Source organism: Arachis ipaensis, chromosome B03 (assembly GCF_000816755.2).
Source record: "Arachis ipaensis cultivar K30076 chromosome B03, Araip1.1, whole genome shotgun sequence".
Taxonomy (NCBI): domain Eukaryota; kingdom Viridiplantae; phylum Streptophyta; class Magnoliopsida; order Fabales; family Fabaceae; genus Arachis; species Arachis ipaensis.
Window position 1 is genome coordinate 10,155,248 of NC_029787.2, and position 12,033 is coordinate 10,167,280.

General features: G+C 33.1%; 1 long non-coding RNA gene across 2 annotated transcripts; it reads left to right on the top strand.

Annotated features, from left to right (window-relative positions):
- On the top strand, window positions 4,709-10,162 carry LOC110269941. Of its 2 annotated transcripts, XR_002358802.1 has the most exons (8): window positions 4,709-5,228; window positions 6,383-6,497; window positions 7,133-7,319; window positions 8,144-8,360; window positions 8,597-8,723; window positions 9,050-9,118; window positions 9,376-9,452; window positions 9,855-10,162. It is a non-coding gene; the product is annotated as an uncharacterized LOC110269941 (long non-coding RNA). The 2 variants fall into 2 exon arrangements; XR_002358803.1 differs by lacking the exon at window positions 9,376-9,452.

A 12,033-nucleotide genomic window follows, 5' to 3' on the forward strand; every position in this document is an offset into this window, starting at 1 on the left:
CAAAATTGACCCCAAAAATCTGAATTAGGGTTGTGTCACAATAGGTACAAAGAGACACCCTCAAAATGTTGGACTTGGGCCTCACAAAGGAGAGAAAAAACCCAACAAATCTCCCCCTTCTCGACTAGGTGGAGGATCTCGCCATTCCGGCGATCAAACAACATGTTTCAAACTTTTCTCTTGACAATGCTTTTGTCATCATATCAACACCATTGTCATCAGTGTAAACTTTCTCAAGTTCCAACAACTTTGAATCTAACATATCCCGTATCCAGTGATACCTAACATCAATATGTTTAGATCTTGCATGAAAAGTAGAATTCTTGGCAAGATGAATAGCACTTTAGCTATCACACCACAACACATAACGGTCTTGCTTAAAACCAAGTGTTGCAAGAAACTTCTTCATCCACAACAACTCTTTACATGCTTCAGTTGCTGCAATAAACTCTGCCTCTGTGGTAGAAAGTGCAACACACTTTTGTAGCCTTGACTGCCATGAAATAGCTCCCCCTGCAAACTTGACCAAATAACCTGAAGTAGACTTTCGAGAATCAATATCTCCTGCCATGTCTGCATCAGTAAAGCCAACTAGCAAAGGTTTTTCACCACCAAAACTCAAACTCAAGTTAGTTGTACCTTTGAGATATCTCATAATCCATTTAACAGCATTCCAATGTTCTTTACCTAGATTAGAGAGAAAACGAGTCACAGTACCAACCGCATGAGCAATGTCTGGTCTAGTACACACCATAGCATACATCAAGCTTCCAACAGCTGAGGCATAAGGAATTTCATTCATTGCTTGTTTCTCCTCATCAGTGGTTGGACACTGCTTGGTGCTCAACTTAAAATGAGGAGCAAAAGAACTAGCAACACATTTGGCATCATTCATGCCAAACCTTTGAAGCACCTTCTTTATGTACTTCTCCTGTGACAAATAAAGCTTCTTGGAATCCCTATAACGAGTAATAGTCATGCCCAAAATCTGTTTGGCAGGACCCAAGTCCTTCATAGCAAAGAACTTGCTCAACTGTTTCTTCAACTCATTAATCCTCAAAGCATTCTTGCCCACAATCAAAATATCATCCACATAAAGCATAAGAATGATAAAATCATCATCAGAAAATTTTTGCACAAATACACAATGATCTGAAGTTGTCTTACGATAACCATGCTTCCCCATAACAGATTCAAACTTCTTGTACCACTGTCTTGGAGCTTGCTTCAACCCATAAAGACTCTTCTTAAACTTGCACACAAAATCTTCCTTTTCTTTAACAACACCTCCGGTTGCTCCATGTAGATCTCCTTATCTAAATCACCATGAAGAAAAACCGTCTTCACATCCATTTGCTCAATCTCCAGATCAAGAGACGCTGCTAATCCAAGCACAACACGAATGGATGACATCCTCACAACAGGAGAAAAGATCTCCTCATAATCAACACCTTTTCTCTGGATAAAACCTCTAACAACCAATCTAGCCTTATACCGAGGCTTAGAATTGTGTTCTTCATTCTTGATTCTGAATACCCATTTATTCTTCAAAACTCGCATACCCTTCGGTAGCTTTACCAACTCATAGGTATCATTCTCAAGCAAGGACTTCATTTCTTCTTGCATAGCTTCAAGCCATTGAGCTTTTCTTTCATCTTCAACAGCCTCTCCAAAGCATTCAGGTTCTCCCCCATCAGTCAACAAAACAAACTCATGTGGAGAATACCTTGACGAAGGCTTTCTCTCTCTTGTAGACCTTCTAAGTGCATTTGTAGGAATTTCTAAAGCTGGTTCTTCATCTTGATCATCATCACCAACTTCATCAAGTATCGGATCAACTGTTCCATCTTCACCTGCACTTGTATCATGCTCATTATTTTGAGCTTCAACTCTACCATCTTCTACCATAGGCATAGAGGGAGTAATATCAAAGTCAAAAAAATCATCACTAGGCTGAACCATTGGCTTCTCCGCACTATCAACATCCTTCAATATTTGGTCTTCAACAAAGACAACATCTCTACTCCGAATCACTTTCTTGCTAACAGGATCATAAAACCTGTAACCAAACTTATTCATGCCATAGCCAATAAAAATACACTGCCTAGTCTTTATATCAAGCTTAGATCTTTCATCTTTAGGAATATGAACAAAAGCTTTACATCCAAAGACTTAAATGATCATAAGAAACATCTTTACCTGACCATACCTTCTCTGGCACTTCAAATTGCAAGGGAACACATGGTGTCCGATTCAAGACATGAACAACAGTGCTCAAAGCTTCACCCCAAAAGGATTTTGCCAATCCAGATTGTGACAATAAGCACCTAACTCTTTCAACCAATGTTCTGTTCATCCTTTCAGCGAAGCCATTCAACTGAGGAGTCTTCGGAGGAGTCTTCTGATGTCTTATACCATGCTCTTTACAATAAGCATAAAATGGAACTGATTACTCACCACCATTGTCAGTATGAATGCATTTCAACTTCTTCCCAGTTTCTCTTTCAACAGAAGCTTGAACTTGCTTGAACACATTCAAAAATTGATCTTTGGTCTTCAAAGTGTAAACCCATAATTTTCTAGAATGATCATCAATAAAGGTTACAAAATAGATAGACCCTCCAAGTGTTCTTGTCTTCATCGGCTCACATACATCAGAATGCACCAAGTCAAGTATCTCCGGCTTTCTTGAAGGTGGATGACTCTTAAAAGAAACCCTGTTTTGTTTTCCAGCAAAACAATGGTTGCACTTTTGCAACGCAACCTTACAACCAGATAAAAAATTCCTCTTGGATAGCATATTCATGCCCTTCTCACTCATATGACATAATCTCTTATGCCATAAATCAGTTTCATCAACAAACTCAGCAGCATTAACAACATCTTTCACAATCTTTGCTTGAGTTAAATAAAGAGTAGAGTGTCGAGTACCTCTAGCAACAACCATGGAACCCTTGGTGAGCTTCCAGCTATCACGAGAAAATGAGCTATCTAAGTCTTCATCACACAACTTACCAATAGAAAGTAAGTTCAACCTAATATCTGGAACATGCTTCACACACTTCAAAGTCAACTTGGTACTATTGGAGGTTTCTAAGCAAACCTGTCCAACACCAGCACATTTTGCAACACCTTGATGAGCCATTTTCACATCACCAAAATCACCAGGAGTATAAGATGTAAACTAATTCCGCCTAGATGTAACATTAATAGAAGCACCACTATCAATCACCCAACTAGTGCTATTATCAACAAGGTTAACATATTCAAACTCCTCAACAACAAGAAAATCATCATGAGTTACATTAACCTTGTCTTCATTACTACCATCATCTTTATTTGTGCTCTTGTATTTCTTCACATGTCTCTTTTGACCACAATGATGATACTCAATATTCTTATACTTTTCTCGAGACTTGCTTCTGCTTTGATCTCTACCTTTAGGACCTCGACTTTTGCTTCTCCTCCTAGACTCAGAAATAAGAACATCTGAATGAGTAGTCGATGTACCTTGTGACTTTCTTCTCATCTCTTCATTTAAAACACTACTCTGGACGAGTGGAGCGCAAACATCGATATATTCTCAATGTTGCTTAGATCATTACGTTTTCAAGGCATTCTTTCTATTCAATTTTGGAGAGAATATGTCTTAATTGTTGGCTATTTAATTAATCGTATGCCATCCTCAGTACTTAAGATTGAAATTATAATTTTAAAAAAAATCTTATCACGGTGCATAAAAAAATCAAGTGTAAAAAAAAATGATATAATTAAATAGTATAAAAAAAATCCTGTATTAAGAGGTTAGTTGAATAGTTCACTTAGTTAAGATATTTACTTTTTTGTGGGGGTCATCGGTCTAAGCATCCCATGAAATCATCACTTTCTTTTTTCCTTCCCTCTTTTTTTTTAGTGGAGATCCCTTCTATGCCACGTTAATCTTTTATCTATTATCTATTAATATATAATAGGAGAGTAGTAATAGGTTCTTTACTCGACAAGTGTTGAGTCACATACTACTACAAGTGTATAGACTCAGTGTTTGACAAGTGGTAATGCAACAAAATTTGATAAAATATTTGATAAAATAATAAAAGTTAAAAGTTCTGTAACAGAGAAGAGTATTAGGCGAGAGTTTAATGAAGTTCAAATTCAAACAATTTTGTTCCAGCTTTTGTTTGAGGCTTCCAGCTGTTTATCATTTCCAAAATCATTCTTTCTCTCTCATCCTCATATATATGTTTGTTTGTTTACATTTTCACTAAAAAAATCAAAAATGAAAAAAATGAGAAGCATTAGAGATGGAACGAAGTAGAGAAGAAAACACGATGGATGGAGAAGGAGAAGAGGGTGCAGACGAACCCGCATCCACTGCAGAACTGCGTCACAACTGCTCCTTCGCAGCCGGGCAGCAAGTGCTGCGAATGTGATCATTACGACGTTGTTGTATGTAGGGTATTTGGACCCTGAGATCGACGAGAGTAGTTTCGGTTCAACCAGGAATGAGGTACTTAAAATTCCAATATTCTGAAAATTGGTTCGAATCGGCCAGTCGAACCAAAAACCGTTAACAAATACGGTTCGGACAGAAGGCAAAACCGCCAAATTTAAGAACCAAAATCAAACCACCGAACCGGTCGATCGAACCAAACCGTGACCCAGCCGATTTTTTAAATTTTGTCAAAAACACTGCGTTTTGATCCAGAAACCAACCCTAGCCTTCAGTCTTCGGTCCTCACTCTTCAGTTCAATCAGACACCACTCTCGAGCCTCCACCCTACAGCCCTCCACTCTCGCCTCTCGCACTCAGTGGCCACGCATGCAGTCTCTACCTCGAGCCACCGCCGCCGTCGCAACACCTCCATCGAAGTCACTCACCGTCGCAAGTTCGTGGAGCCGGCTTGGAGATTCGCGCAGCCCTTTACGTCGAAGTCAGCCGTAGAAATCGCAGCCACCGCCACCACTCCTTGCCGTCGCGCACTGTCGTCCTGAGTGACCTGAAGCCCTTGCCCCTGTCTCGAGCCCCATTCCTGATTCCTCAGTCTCATACATACTCTCATTATTTCTCCCCAAAACACAACCCTAGCCTCCATCGCGCCCCCGTTGGTCGCACTGTTGCCGCCTGGTTCGTCGTGATCGTTCTTCAATCCTCCTATTTCGTGGTGCTCGAAGGCCCTTCCATTCCCCCAATGCCAATCCTCCTACTGATTGATGATAAATTGATACTGGTTTGTACATGCTTTTATTTTTTTCTGCTGTTAAATTTTGTTAAAGTTTCTCGATTGTACTCATTGCCTAAAGGAATACTTGTATCACATAGCTCACTACTAGTGCCTGCTGTTCGTGTTTGTTTTTTAGTTCATAAATCATCAAATTATATTTATTATTGAATGCTCTGCTCACTACTGCTATGCTGTGTTGTACCCTGGTTTGTGTCTTCTTCGCTGCTGTGCTATGCTTTTTTGGCTCTCTGTTGTTCATTGCTGAGCATTTTTGTGTTTAATTAAGTCAATTAAAACTATGCTTTGGGCTTAATTGTGCTTAGATTGTTAAGTTAGTTAATTCAGCATATGTTCTGCTCTGCTGTTGTTGTGCTGATGTTTTGTGTTTTGTGATTTCTTTGCATAGTGATGTGCTGCTGGAAACTGAAATTGCTGCTGTTTTGTGTGTGTTTCTGTTTGTTTTACTGTTTTGTGATTTAATTATGCTTAAATGGTGACTGTCTTCATGATTTTTTTATTTCAGTTATGTAGGATTTTGTGATTTTTTTGCCTAGTGATGTGCTGCTGGAGATTGAATTGCTGCTGTTAAATTTTTGAAACTTGACAAGTTTGAGGTCTTTGTGGATTCACTGGATTGTAATTTCCCTTTTGTGGATGATAAATTACAAAACTGGTGAACAAATATATATTATGGAATCAATAAGCAAACTGAAAGCCAGATGATATATATTATTCCATTCCTTAATTTATGACTCCATCCAGAATTAATGACATGCAGCATTAGTATCAATAATATTGTGATTTATAGTGGATTTTGATGATTGATGATAAGTTTGGATGTTGGCATTTTATGTTTGGTTGTCTTATTTTGTTATTTGACTTTTGAGTTTATACTTGAATAAGATCATAACATTTTGGTTTATGTAGTACTTTAATTTGGATAATATTTTAAGGTTTATATTAGACTATAATTATGTTTTAATGTGTTTATTTATATTTTATTTATTATTTTATTATAAAACGGTTTTTTCGGTTCAACCACAGTTGAATCGGTTGAACCTATAAATCAGTGAACTAATAATTAAAGCGGTTCAATGTTCTAATTGTAATTTAGATTATAAGTTTGTAATGAATTTTTGTGCGATTTTTGGTCTCTCTAGCAAAAACGAACAACAAGGGGAAGAATGAACTTTTGTGGTACTGGTATGAACGTCTTCTGTGGGATTGAAGCCTGAGATCAGGATCTCTTTTATTTGCCTCTGAGTTCTTAAAATTGTAAGTTGTGTCGTTGTGTTATCTTAAAATCCTAAGCTTTGTAGTTGTGTTATCTTTAATCTTTGCTGGATCCTTAATTGCACTTTTTTGGTAGAAATCTTTTTTATTCTCAAGTTAAACACAGTGTGCATTTTTTGTTTTGATAATTTTACTCATAGTAATTACTTTCCTTTTTATTTTGTGCTAATATTTATTTGAAGTTGTATGAGAAAACTTTTAATCTTGAACTGAGAATGAACCTAAAGTAAAAGTGTTATTAGAAAACTATAATCAGTTGTTATGATTCAGATATGGTTGATAAGGAGAAGTATGTTACATTCTTTTATTTGATCACTATATTATGATATATATTGAGTATTCTTTTCGGTTTCTTACCTTTGGTAAATGGATCTAATTTTCCTTTTTTCCTTATGAAATGTTCACTGGCATAAAGAAAGAAAGAAAAAGTAGGACGAGAAAAACCATAAAAAAAATTGCTAAGGCTGTACAGCTTCAAGATTTTCATCAGATTCATCTTGCATATGCTAGCATGTTGGAATCTGAATTATTTGTTAAAAATGATGTTTTTTTGTTTAATCTACTTCTCTTTTTCTTTTTTTTTCCCTCATAGTTGATTAGATAATTAATTTTGGCAGGAAGTGTGAGCGGAGGAGGGAGTGTTCCAGCACCAAAAGCATCTCCTGAGACTTAACAAGGATTGTTATGATGTTCTTATAGGTGAATAAAAATGTTGCTGCTTTGACAACTAAAGCTAAGGTCAGAAAGTTGTCAGTTTTAAAAAGGGCTGAAAAATCATTGAGGAAAGAGGATTTATAATGTTAGGTATTTCCTTACTTCTTTTATTATTGTATTTAATCTTTTAGTAAATTTCAAAACTAATCTATTCCAACAGTATTTATCTGTTTATGTATATGATAGAAAATCATTGATTTAGTATGTGTGTATATATGTGAACTTTTAACAATAAGTAATCAAAGTGCTAAAAAGATAGGTTCTTTCATATGTACTGATGCATTATGCTTTTGTTTGTGTGAAGAAGAATCTTGGTTCATAATAACACTGTTGCTTAAAAAAGAAAATCATCCTTAACATTGTTGCTTTATGATTAAAATAAAGATAACTCTGTACAATTAACACTAAATAGTTAAAATAAATCATCCTTAATACTGTTGCATTATGGTTAAAATAAAGATAACTCTGTACAATTAACACTAAATATTTATTTGATCTAATAGTTAAAATAAAAATAACTCTGTACAATTAACACTTAGGATCACAGATAAAATGCTTTATGGTTTTCTAAATAAAATACTCAAAATTATCCAATAGCACTATTTTTTATTCCTCATTTTATTGAATTGTCTTAGATAATTAATTTTTTTGCTTATCTTGCTTCATCATGGAAGTGTTTATTTATTGTACTTTTGGTTTTCTGAAAAACTTTTATGCTCTTTGGAAGTATTTTGAGTTTTATTGCTTGATAATGCTAAGTAGTATTACTACTATTCTGAAGTTGAATCATTTCAAATTAAACTGAATTTAGCCCTGAAGACATGAACTACCAAATGGTAACTTGGAAGTTTAGGTATTTAGATATACTAATATGTACGTTGTGCATATGGTCGTTTGATAATATGCATTTGCAGGTGGTCGCACCAAAGACAAAGGTTATGGCCAGGATTCATTGACAAAAAAGCATTCACTTTCGTCTTCATTTAATAGCAAGTCAGGTTCATTTTTCCCAGGGCAGAAACATTGGTAGCCCTGAGCGGCAAGAGAGTAATAAGGACCGCTAGATATCTGACGTCTTCAACTGATATCACAGATTAGCACATTGGAATCCACTAGATATCACAGATTTGGGTCTGAGGCTTTTCCCTCCAAACAATACTTTGATCTGTTTGTAGATTCTTTTGGAAATTTAAAAATTGTGGTTTAGCCTTTTTTTCCCCTGTTTCTCATATCACCATTGAAAGTTGTTTATGTTTTATAGCATTATTTTAATCCAGATTTGGAATATCTTAATAAGATTTCATATTTTCCATTATTGCATGTTTGAGTGATGAGAATTGAGAATTGAGGTGGGTCTTTTTGTGCAGTGGAACAAAATCCCCATTATCTTGGAGAGCAGAAAAATCCTTCATCATTAGCTTTGTGTCCAGCAACTAAGAACTGCATATCAACATATGAGAATATCACTCATACCATTCATTATGCTCCAACTTGGTAAAGTTCCCTTCTTTTTACTTATGTTAATTTAACTATCAGTTTTCAAGTGCTCTTTGGCATTCACAGTTATCTTATTTTAGGTGCATGTATGTACCATCATATACTATTATATCTAGCAGTAGTTGTTTATATAGGGTGGATAAATTTTCAAATTGAACCCAGTAAAACTTGATTTCATCAAAACACTTCATCAGATATATTCTCTAGCTAATTTAAATGGCACAACATAACAATAGTTTCTTTTAATATGGATTAGGATTTAGGAATTTAAAGTTTAACAACTATATATAAGCTTACTAATATCATGATAAATGAACATTCAGGTTTATTCTGATGCACTGGATGGAAATGAACCATTGGCTTTGGACATGGGAAGCATGGGGAAGGGTCAGGTATTTATTAATGGAGAGAGCATATGAAGATACTGATTGTAGAATTGAAAGAGGGGTTGTTCTTCATAACTTCAAAGTTGCTCATTATTTTTAATCACAAATTAGAATTTCTTTAAACCACAAATTAGGATTAATAAAAGTATGTGCTATGACAATTTTTTATTATTATTTAAAATTTCTAACACATTGCAAATCTTGCTGCAACAAAACTTTGGTATTACCTGTAGCTACATTTAACTGATTATATTTTGTTGTAGGTTGTTGATAAGCGTTATTAGCAGAAAAATACATATAGCAAGATGTGTCAACAAGTATTTCTGTTAAGCTAAGCAGGGTAACACTTTCAAAAAACTTTTGGGGATATGAATTACCTTAGAACCTAAAAAATAATTTAGTATAACGATGTTCAATTTGCATGTTATGTACTCTTCAAAAGTAATTCATGTGAACCAATGAGATCTACTTGGTCTTTCCCTCTTTTTTTTTTCATTTTCAGTACTTTAGGGTAGAATTGGTATTTGGTTTCATTTTCTATCTTTTATTATTGATTTTATATTTTGTTCGTATTCAGTAATTTATTTTCTAAAGAACAGTATATGAAACAAAACCAAACATATCCATGAATTTTTCAATTTTGCGTAATTAAGTCCAATTTCGTTTGCGCTAATAAATCATTTGGTTCAAATTAGTTTTCAAATAGCCTTCTGTGACTAATATTTGTGTTTCTTTCTTTCAGGCTCATCTTTCTGAGTGAAAAGCTGCATGGAATGCAAAGATAATATCCTAGTCCCATCGTTATTAGAAGCACTAGAAATTAAATTTAGGACTAACAAGTAGATTATGGATTGTTACTATTCCGTGAAGAAATTTTCTGCTAACAATTTCATCTTGGTGATTCTATTTTTTGAAAAGCTTTCAAGCTTAATGGACCATCAAAATTTTTCTATTTGGTGTTTGTGCACTTTGCACTTTAAGCGGATTACTAAGTTACTTAAAGATCATATTAGAAATTTAGTCCCTAAAAAATATACTTGACATGAGATTAAAAAGATTTGTGGCATTTTCACTCTTAATTGACAACTTTGAATTCTTTAGATTAACATTTTGGATTTTCTTCTTGCTTCTTATATTGAGTATGAGACTCAACCTACAAATTGTGCTGTTGTTTGTGCTGCTCCATATTTAAATTTTCATTTCAACATAAAAGATCAAATGGTCTTTTGGTATATGCAAAAAAAAAAAGAAGAAAATTAAAGAACATTAAAATATCAAATAAAGAAGAAAATAAAAGAGAAAAAAATAAAGAAACGAACAAGGAATAAGAAAAAGTGAAGCAAAAAAAAGAAGAAAATTAAAGAACATTAAAATATCAAATAAAGAAGAAAATAAAAGAAAAAAAAATAAAGAAACGAACAAGGAATAAGAAAAAGTGAAGAATTTGAGTAAAGTATATTTTTTTTTAAGTTCACTTCTATATCATTGTAAATAAAAAATTACTACTTAGTTATGTTAAAAATATTAAATAATAACAACTCCAATACAATTCAAATTCTATAAGATAGTTGACTCATAAAAATTGTATATTTTAAAAATATACAAATTGATTGAGACTTGAGAGTGGTATCATGCATTTAAAATATTGATAAATTTATAATCTATTTTCTTTAGAATTTAATTTTGATGCATTATTAATGTAAAATTATTTTATACGTGTATCTAATATATTAGTAAAAATAACTACCATTTACATTGATCGCTTTTCTTTATTAAAACATTAATAATATGTTCTTTATTTAAAATAGTTATAAAAACTCCTTCAATAGTATAAGTTATAAAAAATTAGTTCTATAATAGCAATCTGATTTTTGAAACCGAAATTATTTATTTCAACTTTTAAGTACAAATTAAGTTGGAATTGATTTTTTTTTGTTTTAAATTTCTATTTCACCTTCTTAGAAAAAACCACGAAAATAAAAATCAATTAAGAACATTAGCAGCACATTTAATTAAAATAAAAACGATTTAGATTAGCAATTATACACAGAATTATATTTTCTATTTTTCAGCTATCCATCAATACAAAGACAAAATAATAATTAAACTATGCCATATTAAAGTGAAAGTTAGTCGAAAAAAATTGCAAAAATACAAATATAAATGTCAAACAACGACAATATTTGTTTGTATATAATGAAAATAGTGTATAAAATAATAGAATAAATTCAAAGTATCAAATAGCCCGTGTAAAAAGAGAAAGTATATTGCAAATTTTAGGAACATTAAGAATTTTGCAATTAAAGTACAATCAACCGTGATAGATAAATTTATGTATAATGACAATTTTACATGCAACATTCAATATTTGAAATTAGTGAATAAAGGATTAAAAAGCTTATTCTATTTCAACTAATTAAACTGTCCCTACAAATTAAAAAGATAACAAATCACCATTTAAACATATTACAGAATCAACATGACACGTTCAATAGAGCAATAGGCTGTAATAACTAACTTAAACATTAATATAATAAAAGAGATTAATAATTACATAATTTTTTTGTATACTAAACAAATTAAATTTGTATGCAATGCANAAGAAAAGTGGGATAATTAAGCAGTCACATTGATTTCAGAAAGGTCGTCTCGCCTAAGAGCACCTACAATGGTGAGTTCCTCTTTCACTTTTTTCTAACACATAGGAACTTTAACCATTGGAGGAGAGAAGGAATGAGTTCCCGCACGGGCCTCAAGGTGAGGGAGTCCCTCTAAATAGGGACTCAAGTTAACCAATAATAACTTGCCATTTGGTAAGTTATTTTAAAAAAATAATAATATAAAATCTGAAATAATTAAATAATTATATTAAATAATGAAATAATAATTAAATTAGTAATAATTATATAAAAAAATTATAT